Source organism: Lissotriton helveticus, chromosome 4_1 (assembly GCF_964261635.1).
Source record: "Lissotriton helveticus chromosome 4_1, aLisHel1.1, whole genome shotgun sequence".
In the NCBI taxonomy this organism is placed as follows: domain Eukaryota; kingdom Metazoa; phylum Chordata; class Amphibia; order Caudata; family Salamandridae; genus Lissotriton; species Lissotriton helveticus.
The window spans coordinates 34,089,152-34,101,385 of record NC_136063.1 but is presented as its reverse complement, the minus strand read 5'-3'; the positions used below and the strand labels follow the sequence as shown (position 1 = coordinate 34,101,385).

At 46.9% G+C, this 12,234-nt stretch overlaps 1 protein-coding gene across 1 annotated transcript in view; it reads left to right on the top strand.

Annotated features, from left to right (window-relative positions):
- Nucleotides 1-12,234, top strand: part of LOC144828307 (GTPase IMAP family member 9-like) — a 51,273-nt gene that overhangs the window by 21,772 nt on the left and 17,267 nt on the right. The gene's annotated exons all lie outside the window — the stretch shown is intronic.

Sequence of the window (12,234 nt, the reverse complement as noted above, 5' to 3'; positions counted from 1 at the left end):
CAGCCTACCTGATTTATCTCCGACATCGTACAGACGATGGAGCGTTGCCAGGGATTGAGTCCGTGCCTCATTGGATACCACCTCCCTATATTCATTCTGTGTGTCTAGCAGGCGTCTCAGCGCCACCTCCTCTTTGCGCTGCAAATAATTCTCCTCTAAACTTAAGATCTTCGCCTCCAAGTCTGCCACAACCACCAGCTGTTTCCGATGCTCCTCCCCCAGCCTCCTCCGTATATTATCCCGCATGACCGGTTTCATTGCCTCCCAGAATGTGACCCCTGAGGCCACCGACCCTTCATTCTCAGCCACGTACACCTTAATATCTGCCCTGACGCCGCGCGCAATCTCTGGTTTCTGGAGCTCCCATGCCGCCAGTCTCCATTCCGCACCCCTTCCCTTTCGCACCCCACCCACCTTCGCAAACAGGGGCGAGTGGTCCGAGATTCCTCGGGCTTTGTATTCTACTACGTCCTCTGCTGTGATGTGTTGTCGTGCTATAAATATATAATCAAGCCTAGAGAAGACCTTATGAGCCCCTGAGTAAAAGGAGAATGCTGTCTCCGTAGGGTGACGCCAGCGCCAGATGTCAGTGAGGCCAAGTGTGTCAATCTGCTGGAACAACGCTGTCTGGGTGGTCACTTTCTGGCTGTGGCCAGTTCTGTCGTGCTCTTCAGACATGACATCGTTAAAATCCCCTCCCACTATTTGGATTGTGTCAGCTGTGTCTAGAAGAATGGACGCAACTGCTGTGAGTGTACGCTTTTGGAGCTTCGGTGGTGCATATACCGAGAGTATGGTGTACCTAAGCCGCCTCCACGTTCCTTGCACTCCAACATAGGTTCCCTGTGAGTCACTCCATGTACGAGTAATACAAAACGGTGTAGACTTTTTGAGAAGTATTGCCACCCCCCGGGAATCCTGCGTGTACCCTGCATGTGCTAGGACCTCATACCCCCCCCTCGCAATGAACGCACAGTTATTCCCTCGCAGGTGTGTTTCTTGCAGTAGAATTACGTCAGGTGCCAGTCTCTTAAGATAAGCCGATACCAACCCCCGTTTAATTTTAGAGCCCAGGCCATTTACGTTCCAGGTGAGGATGGAAACTCCCCTGTCTTCCCTATGTGGTGAATCTAGTGTATCTGCCATCGCGAAGCTTGTCGCTCTTCTGCCAGTGTAGTCCGCCTCGGACTTAAGCACAGGTGTGTCAAAGTGTGTGAGCGCAGTGTCGCCTCTCTTGTACCCCAACAAACGTGAACTTCTCCCCCCCCCACCCCACCTCCCTCCCCATCCAGGTGTGCCCTTGGGACGGGCATCTCTTTCCGAAGGAGTAGGCCTGTCGCCCACCCAATCCCCCCTCCCTAACAAAACTCCAACAACCTTACAAACTTGTCAAACACAACACAGGAAAAAGGGGGAGAGTGTCAACTTGCGTGCGTCCCTTCAGCTGACTGCCACTCCACAAGTGTCTCCGCCTGCCCTCGTAAGAGTCTGTAGTCTGTCATCGGAACGTCTCTGGGTGGATGATGCTGCGTTCGCCATATGTCGCTCCACTTCAGGATTTCGAGTCTTGCGAGTCAGATTCCGGTGCACTGTGAGGTTCTGCTCCGTCCCGCTCCATTACCCTAATCACTTGTACCAATGGATGATCCGATTGCATGTCAACATCGTCCCCCTCACCTCTACCCGAAGTGGGGCCTTCGAGCGCGTCCTCCTCTTCACCTTCAGATCTCGCCGTGGTGCGTAGCACTTCGTATCGTGAAGCCTCGGCCACTGCCCCTCCCGGAGAAGCCGACCGCCCCCTCCTCGCCTGCCCCAGGTCGCGGCTATGGTACGGCGTCAGTGGCGTTCGTCTCCTGCCTCGTCTAGATTGCGGTCGCCGCGGCTTTGGAAGTTCCCACTGCGACCTGTTTTTCATTGCCTTGTCTAGCTCCTCCCGTGTTGCCACCTCCCTACTGTTCAGGATTGGCCGTTCCTCCAACCACTGCCATGCGTCTTCCGGGTGGGTGAAGAAGAGTGTTTGGTTGTTAAACAGTACTTTAAGTTTCGCAGGGAACAGTAGCATGTACGGAAGTTTCATGTCTCTGAGCTTGGCTTTTACTGAATCAAAGGACCGCCTCTGCTTTTGCACTTCCTGGCTGTAATCAGGAAAGATCATGATGTGGGAGTTTTCAATCCGGATCTCGCCTAGTTTTCTCGCCTCTCTCAGTATCAGGTCCCTGTCAGCAAAGTTCAGAAATCTTGCAATTACCGGTCGTGGCCGGGCCCCCTCCGGCGGTTTCGCAAGGAGCGCCCTGTGTGCCCTCTCTATAATGAAGCACTGCGAAAATGGCGCCAGTGGGAATGTGTCTCGTAGCCATGTTTGCAGGAAGGATACCATGTCATTCTTCTCAATTCCTTCCCTAAATCCCACAAAGCGCAGATTGTTGCGCCGCGCCCTATTTTCGGCGTCATCCACTTTCCACGCGAGTTGGCGATGCGATGCCTGGAGCTCCGCCACATCCTTACGTAATGTCGTGATGGTGTCTTCCGCTTCCCCCACTCGCGATTCCACCGCAGTGACCCTATCTGAGAGGTTGCGGAAATCCTGTCGCAGGAGCGTCACCTCCGAGCCCACCTCACCAATTTTGACCTCTAGTGCAGCTCTTGACTCTTGTATGTCTGTACGTGAAGCCTGGATGGCCGCCAAGAGCCGGTCCGTGTCGGTGTCCATGGTAGGGACTGTTGGGAGCCCGTCTGCCCCCCGACGTGGGGCCGCGTAGTTGTCCATCGGGCCCTGTTTTGCGCCTTTCGGCGGGACATTTCCCCTTCCCATGGCCTCCTCGTGCGTCCGCTACCCCAACAGTCCGGGCGTTGGAGAAACCTCTCCCCGCAGGTGGCAGGTGGCGCAGGCAGGCGGACCCCTGCTCTCCAGATGGCGTGGCCCACACCCCAACCCCTGTTAGTATCTTCGGCCCACAGGGCTAGCGTCTCCCTGCAGCACTGGGCCGCGTCTACCCTTCAGCGCAATGGCCCCCGCCAGACCTGCGACGGTGGTCCTGACTAGCCAGTAGTGTGTTGGTGGGGGGGGGGGGTACGTTCCAGCGCCCTTCCAAATGCCACCAGGCGGTTCTTCCCGCTTGTCCTCCCTCAATGTATGGTATCCTAGGGGGTGCGGACGGGTGTGGTACTGGTGCGTGGCTGGGTATGTGTGATCTCCCCTCACAGCTTGGGACTCTGGGCGCTGATGGGTCTGGCACTGCTGAGTGTCCTCGGACTGGGGGGCCAGACGTCCGCTCTCACCTCTGCCTCTGCCGGATCCCCACTGCCAGGCGGTAGGATCCGAGTGTTCGCCTCCACGCAGGGCCGGGTCCCCTCCGTCCAGACAGTGGCAAGGGGGCACCCCCTCACGTGTCCCGCCGGTCCGCTCGCCAGCAATCTGCTCCGTTGGTCTCCGTTTGCCGGGCGGCACAAGCCTCTCCTCACTTCGCACCGGACCGCGGGGACTACTCCGTCTCCGCGGGCGCCATCTTTGTGTAGGCTAGTCCGTCGCCTCCCAGGTCTTCAGCTGGCGGCGGACGACCGCGCATTCACCGGGTAGTGCATGCGGGTGCACCTCCAACAGGGAGAGCCTCCACCCCGGCAGGGCCGCACACAGGGCAGCGGCACGAGTCTGTTGACGGACCCCACAGCGCTCGGTGCCCTTAACCTCTGGCCGCCATCTTGGTGTAGGCAGCGCACGAACTCGGGACTTCGCAGCCAGGTTCTCGGCGCCAACACCACCGTTCTTCTGTCGGCTCCTCACAGCGGGTGCAGGACCCTTTCAGCCATCGGTCAAGACGTAGCAGGGCAGTTGCGGTCAGTTATAATGTCGGATCAAGCGGCTGTCGCCCAGGAGCTCCGCAGTCTCACTCCCTAACCGGCCATGCTGCTGGCCACGCCCCAACTTGACGTGATTGTTAATCTATGGCATTTCGAAAAGTTAGCAAATCATAGAATTCCGTTTCCTCAGGACATTTTTTAAAAAACCAGTCATGGTCATAATACATTTTACATTTTCCAATTGCTGTAGGCTTAGATACGCAGGCTGACATCGCCGCCAAAAACCCTGTCTCAAATATTGTTTAATCCATCTTCTGCGTTCATTCTCATAAAATTTACAAAATAAAAACACATGAAATGGGATTGCAATGATAGATTGTCACATGGGCATAATTCCAAATTTCTGGACCAATCGTTTTTTGTTGGAAAAGTTACCAGGCGATGGAATAAATCGAATCTAAACCTAGTCAAAAAGAAACGCTCAAAGCCCTTAGTACAAACAGATAAATAGGGTTGAATTGCATAGCAGGCCAAAGACATTTGATGTTGAATTACAGTTTTTTTCGAGAATTCACCCGTACATCTTAACATCTCAAAATGGTTCATGCATAAGCTTTTTAGTTCTTTCCTAGATAACCCATACACCAATTCCGGGTTACTAAATAATTCCGGCCTTTGCAGGTCAGTTAACGTTTTTCTGACATACTCAAGCCATAAAATTTGTTTTGCATTATCTAGGGCCATAACATCCTTAATGATTTCCCGGTTAAGGCCCAAAGCTTCTGAGGCCCATATTCTCTGCCAGAGCAAAATTGGTTGTAATTTTATAAGGTCGGAAATAAAGTCCATACCTAGTTCTGCATGACAGTTAAAAACAGACATGCCCTGAGGGAACGCTAACAAGTATCTTAAAAAACGATTTTCTGCTATTTGTAAGGACACTACATTCTGGAAGCCCCAAATGCCCGCCCCATAAAGTGCAATACTTCTACATTTTGCAACATATATTTTTAGCAGAATTTCGGGGGGTCTTTTTCCTAGTTTTTTTGCAAAATTCATCAATGCCGCAATAGAGCGTTTAAACAGTAAGGTCCTACTCCTAACCTCCAGACCCCATGAGCCAGAGCCATCCAATAGTACCCCCAAATATAGAAAGGTACTAGTATGTTCAATTGTAAGGCCATCCACCTTAATGGGCTTACATTTGGCCCGACCTTACCCACACAGCATCACAAAGGATTTTTTAGCGTTAATTTTTAAACCCCTTGCTTCCATGAATTCTACATATTTTGAGAGTGACTTCTGGGCACCCATCCTAGTTCTGGCCATTAGCACTGCGTCGTCCGCATAGAGAAGTGAGACAACCTGCTTTTTACCATACATCGGGGAATCGACTGTGCTGGCCTCCAATTCCACCTCCAGGTCGTTCGTATATAGGGAGAAGAGGAAAGGAGCCAGCACGCAGCCTTGTCTGACACCCTTCTCTATGCGGAAAGACCCAGTACATTCTCCCCTCAATCCGTGTCTCACCTTAGCAGTTGTACCTAAATACAGTTGTCGAAGGAAGTGCACTATAGCAGGCTCCACCTTCATTTTATTCAGTATTTGCCACAACTTTACGTGATCTGCGCAGTCGAAAGCGGCTGAAAGGTCGACAAAAATGGCATAAAGACATCCTCCTTTTGCCCGGGTATATTTCCCTTGTAGCATCACAAAGTTAAGGACTTGCTCCACGGTACCCATCCCCTCCCTGAAGCCATACTGGACAGGACTTAGAATATTGTTTTCATCAGCCCAAATTTGTAATTTCTTTAGAACCACCCTGCCCGCAATCTTCATAAGGGAGTCCAATAGGGATATGGGCCTAAATTTTACTGGACTCTCCCTATACCCTTTTTTGTAAATCGGTATAATTACCGATTAAGACCATGCTTTAATAAAACCTTTAGCACAACTAGCCACTAGGACACGTGTGCAGATTGGGGCCCAAAGATCAGTAGTCATCTTATAAATATCATTTGGGATCCCGTCTGGGCCCGGGGCTTTGCTATTTTTGCTACTATTTATTGCAAGTAGGACTTCCTCATATGAAATGTCTATGGCTATTGGGAGATGATCATGCTCTTGTATAGACATCCCATTTACCGCTAAGGGCGTCCCCGTTTCCCCACCTACATTTTTATATACATTAGAGAAGAAATCTATCCACGTATTTTCATCTATAGCGATCTCAATTCTCGCGATGTCTTTTTTAGTAAAGTAGGGAGCATTTACTGTCTGCCAGAACAATTTAGGGTCTCTACATTGAGAAGCCTTCAACAGGTTTAGCCAAGCCAGATCTTTAATTTCTTTTTTTTCCGACGGATCCGGGCTAGATTATAAGCCTTTCTACGGACTCTGATTAATTTGTGATCCCTCGGTTTAGTGCTTAGTGCAGCTTTAAGGGGAATGTATGCTTTGGTACATCGGGAATCAAACCAACCATTACTCTTATTGCATCTATTAGTATTTGTTTAGGTAAGTAAATCCTGAATGACAGTGGTAACATGCCCAAAGGCATCCAAGATTTCATTGTTGGTGGATTCCTCATCTAAGCAAACCAGGATCGGTGTCAGAGCCTTAGATATAATATCATCAGTAGTTTTCACTGGGTTCATTCTACTCCATTTTAATGCGAACCCATTCTGGCGTGCCAATACTATATCTTCTGACCAAGCCAGGGACTCAATGGTGGCAGAATTGTTACAGTCAGGTAAATTTAGATACACGCTAAGGGGCAAATGGTCGCTCTGGCCATTTGGATGGATCACAAATTTTTCTACCGATTTAGAATATCTGGTGGGGAGAATAATAAAGTCAATAACAGATTGAAAACCGCTAGCCATAAAGGTGGACCTTGATTTGGCCTCGGGGGAACACATCATATTAGCAAAGCCAAGATCAAAAGTGGCCATGATGTCATTTATTTTTTCCCCTCTATCATTGTGTATGAAATGATTCATACCATCAATTTCTTCCCCGACATTTTCCCGGGATCCACATACAGCCAAATTACATACATTTATGTTGAAATCACCCACCCAAACCAAAATTACATCTCTTCCTTTGGCTGAGTTTAGGTAGTTTAAATCCGCGTATAGGTTATTTAACACTTCAATAAAATCAGCGTTTTTAATGTTATTGTAGAAGTTTACCACCACTAACTCTAGACCTGAGTATAGTATAACAGATACCATTTGATAATAGGATGAGCAATTTTTCCTTTCGATTCTCTGGAACTTCAACAGATTGGATACATATACACAGATACCCCTTTGTGTCTGCCGTGCACAGAGCATACTGCTGGGATGTGAAAGGTCGTATAACCATCCAGATGCCTTTCAGTTAGAAGCCAGGTTTCCTGAACGCATAGTATATCAACATTTTTCATAAACTCCCCCCCAAACACTATTAGACTCTTTGCTCTCCAGGCCACAAATGTTCCATGAGACAATCCTTACTTGCCCTCGAGAAGGTGGGGGGGGGTAATTGGTATTGAGCAAACATTATCAATAGGTAGCATGAAAGTCTCCACATTAACAACAGTATCCATATATTGTGCATCCTTCCTGACATCTGCTTCAGGGCTGGCTAGTATATTACAACAATTTATCAAAATTATATCAGCATTCCTATTTATGTCATAATCTAGTGCGTTATTAGTAGGCATAGGAGCTTTCTGCCATACCAAATCAGACACATTTTGGGCTTCCAATGGGACCTTTTCTACCTGGACTCCTCCTTCTTTATTCACTTTATGTGCTAGCATCTGATTTAAGAACGGGCCGTATCTGCAGTTATAATCATTGGCTACTACAGTATTACCACGCAGTCAGTCGCAGTCATTAAGACCCGAGAGTGCTGCGAATCTATTTTGCCCTTCGAAAAAGGAAGAAAACCCCTCACCACCCCAGCCTATTTCACTTGGTGGCCTCATCCTTAATTGACCCTGACCCTGTTGTGCTTGATAATACGGCATCCGGGTGTATTTCCACACATTCCATTTATCAGATATTGGATGTTTCTCTTCCCCATAAAAAAACTCTAGAGGAAAGATCTCAATACCCTGACCCCTTAGCCCCTCACCATACATGACATCTCTTAGTACCCTTTCTACTGGTGCTGGACTGTTAAAATTGATTACAATACAGTCGCCACTTTCAGATTTCCTCTTCCTACCCAACCAAGACATCCGTCAGGCCATTATGACACTATACCCTACCCTGCTGCCTTCTGAAGTGTTACAGGATAGCCAGTGGGCCACCTTATTTTTCACTGGCTATAATCCTTCTTTACTGCCTCACTAAGTGATGGAACATTTCCTAACACCAATACCAGGGGTACGGATTGGGGCGGTAAGTCAATAACAGGAAGAGTGAGCACATTTTTAATAGAATCGGCCCGGTCTCTAAGACCCTTACCCTGCTTTGATGATGAAGTTGGTAAAGGGATGTTCAGTCTATTTTTTTTATTTTTTTCTTCAACAATAGCTTTGTTCCCTTGGCCTTCTTTCGTCAGCACCTCCTTATTTTTAGATTGCCTCAAATCATCGACTACAATCTTTGGTGTCAGGCAAGTGGTAAATGATGGTGTTTCGGCCTGATTACTTAAATCTACAGGGGTACCCCTGTTTTGGCCATTAAGTGTAAGATTCGCCAGTTTAAGAGTATTCTCTGCAGTAGCCTCATACAGAATGTCCAATTTATCATTTATTACCTTTAGTCTCTCGATGAGAGGGAGCGTAAACGATTTAAACAACTGTTCTATATGAGGTAGAGTGAGTCCCACGTCGCCAGGTGCAGCTTGAATGTTAATTAGAGGCTGGGGACCCATGTTATGTTGGAGTCTTGTTGGGGCAGGCAAATATGTGGTGGGAGTATTAGATGTAATGATCACTTTAGTAGGCACCGATTTTGCAGGTTTATCTGATATTTTTGAAACTTTTGGTTTTCTACCCATTTGACGACCAGGCAAGTGCGGCTTCCTGCCACGGGTGATGCTGGGAGATGTAGTTCTCCCCCTCCCTGCGGCCGCGCTGAGGTCTTCAATCGGCTGCGGTGGCGGGGGGGGGGAGACCAGCGTTAGGGTCAGGGAGCGTTGCGCTGCAAGAGAGGCTGCCAGGAACCACAGGTAGGTGATGTGGCTAAAAACCGCAAATAGGAACGAGCCCCTGAGATCATTAAGGTCAAATGGAGTTTCAGCTGGTACCCACATTCACACCCCAAACAGGATTGTACAGGGTGTATGACCCCCCAGGGGTTTCCAGTATAGGTGATTAACTCAACTGCTACCCATGCCATATACCCTAGCTCTTAAGGTTTGCTTTAGATCCCAGTTCTTCCTCTCAACTACCAAATTTCCCTGGGATGGTAGGGGCAGGTGTACCGCAAGGCCACACCCATACCCATACTTCCCATGGCTTCTTTGTAAGCCTAAGAGCTAAACCCCAGACTCTGGTCAGAATGTAGTGTGCCAATTGCATATGTCCTGATAAAGACGTTCAAATCCTTTATAACAGTTGGGCGTCAGCTGAGCGCTGGGGCCCAACCTATAGGAAACTAGAGCATGAATCCTGTGCTACCAAGATATACTTGTAATCCCTGTCTGAGTGTAAGGGCCATAGTGATCCAAATAGCCACAAGCAAGAGGTTTGTCTGAGATCAATAAAGGTGCTTGCTGTGGAGGTGCTACAGTGGAGCCTTCACCTGCTGGCAGATGTCGCATTTAAGGACAATGTCTTTGACTTGTTAAGTGAGACCCGGCCACCAGTACAGCTGCTTCAGTAATGAAACTATAGCAGTAAGCCCAGCATGTGCTGAACCTAGACCCTCATGTGTAGCTAGTATTAATCCTAATCTGCAATCTGTGTTTAGTATTACTGTATCCCCCACTCCAGGAATTTGAGCATACAGAACATTTTTTGCATCTAACTTGTAGGAGCACTTGAGTGGTGCTTAGCTTTCGTGTGTAGCATTGACAGATATTATAGTTGTTCCATCTATTCTTGTGGTAAAGCAAGTAATTGCAGCAACAGCAGCAGTTTGCACTGTTGCCTTGGCGGCTCCATCCGATATCAAATTCTCTTCATCATGAATGCTAACACGCTTGAGCTTGTTGCAGGCCTTCTTTCAGCTTCACCACTTGTTCCCAAAGCATCTTGTGCTTGATTTTAAAACCCCTCAAATCTCAAAATCCATTTTGGCCCTAATAGTGAAGATATTCATTATAAGACTGGACACAGTAAAATGAATCACACACAATAAGTGTGGTAATTTATGATCTGTATTTTGTAGTGCCAGTATTAGGGCCTTTAGTTCTGCCAACTACGCTGTCCATTCCCCTAGGGACCGTGTGTGTTATACCGGGAGGAAACTCTCTGTCTCTCATTCGTCCTTTTACAATTGAGCATGCTGCAGAATATTGCAGTTTCAATCCTATGGCGGGTTGTGCAGATGCATCAGTATAAATTATACATTCATATCTATCTAGAGGAATTATTTCTTTCACAGAGGATATTTTTGTTCGTACTGCAGGAATGTTTGTGTTTGTAATGTAGCATCACATCTGTAGTCTACATCTTTTGCAGTGAGAGAGTTAGCCCACTGAATCTATCTTGGATGTAGATCCTTTGCCTGCGGAATGCTTGCTTTAGTGAACGCCTCTAGGGTTGGTACTCAAGTAATGACAATTATGCATTTTCCCTGGGCCAGGGCTCTCTCTATCATTACAGCAGTCTGTACAGCTATGAACATTTTCTCACTAGATGCAAAACAAATTTCAATGCCTGTGGACAGATGTGACTAGTATGGTATAGGTCCCGTATCACCTTTATTGAAAGTAAGTAGGTATATCTGGTTGGTCAGCGACAACACGGATTACCAGGTTTGTTGCGTTGACACATGCATGTAAATTCCTTAAAGCTAGCATGACAGCTTGTATGGAACGTAATATGTCAGTGTGTTCTGTGTCCAGTGTTGTACTAAAAAATCAGGTATATTTAAGTCGTAGAATGGTTTTGCCCTTCTGCGTAATTCAAGATGTAAATTCTGCCAAAATTTGAAAATCCCAAATGGATTGTAGTCTCTTCAGAGTTGTTGGAGGTTGGAGCAATGCACATTTTTGTAAAATATGTGTCACCAGGCTTTTGTCTTCACTTGATTCTTTGCATCCCAAAAACAGCACACAGAGGTTGGCTATTTTTTATTCCTTGGAATTACATTTGTAGCCCAGGCAAGCAAATACCACTATTATGTTGTTCACTGTAGCCATATGTTCCATTAATTTGTCATCTTTCAGATAATTATCATCTACACAGGACACTGCCTCCTCATCAATACTTTGAAGTAACTCTGTTACTCTGTCTGAAAACAGCCCAGGGCTATTCTTATACCCTTGTGGTAAACATCAAAATTGACACTAAGGCCCTATTAAATGCAGTCAAATATCTACTTCTAGGCGCCATATTCTGGCAGAAGACAACAATTTGAGATGTCTATTGTTGCTTTGTATTTCTTCTGCACAGTTGTATTCATTAGTGTGGCACTGTGTGCATTCTGTACTGCAAATGTGCATGTAGATGCATTCAAATATCTGTAATCTAAGACTAAACAATATAAATTGGGCTTCAATGCGGGAATCAAAGGATTATTCATAGATGAGGTGCACGTCTATATTACACCCTGGTACTCATGTTGATTTATTATTTCACTGACTTGTTTCTTTGCTTCATGTTTAATTGGTTACTGTCTATTCAGTTGAGGGATCGTTTTTAATGGGATCCTGTGATAAGGAGACTTATCATACCACCCAACATGATTGTCGTACACAGCAGGCACTTAAGCTGACGCCCACTCCTGCGTAAATAACTTTTTAACTGATTCTACTTCTTCCTCCTTTGGGCAATCTATTACAAACTCAGGTGGCCAATCTTTTTCAGCCAAAATAATGTCATAACCATGTGTCAGCTCCTCCCAAAAGTGACCCTTCACTTCCCTCTGAATGTCCCCTTCTATCTGAAGCGTTACCCTGTGTAAACAACTTGGGACACGCACTCTCGTATCAGGTGTTTCCACCATGATATACTCACTCTGCACTACTACTTCCAGAAAATTCAACATGTTCTGGCAAGCTATTGTGACTTCTCATGCGCTGTACAGCATCATCACTGCCCATTCCTTGTATAGAAGCAGAGTCCTCAGTCGCCTGGCAATTTCTAATCATAATCCCTGCTACTTTTTTATTGTTAAACTGAGGTTTCATAGATTTTTGTTTATCTTCATGTTTGATGATGTAGTCTGAAGTCCGAAGTGTATCCCTCTTTGGTTTAATTCGCTCTTCTGATCTTTGCTCCGACCCTCCTTCTCTCTCCAAGCGTTTATCAGATTGACCCTGAAATGA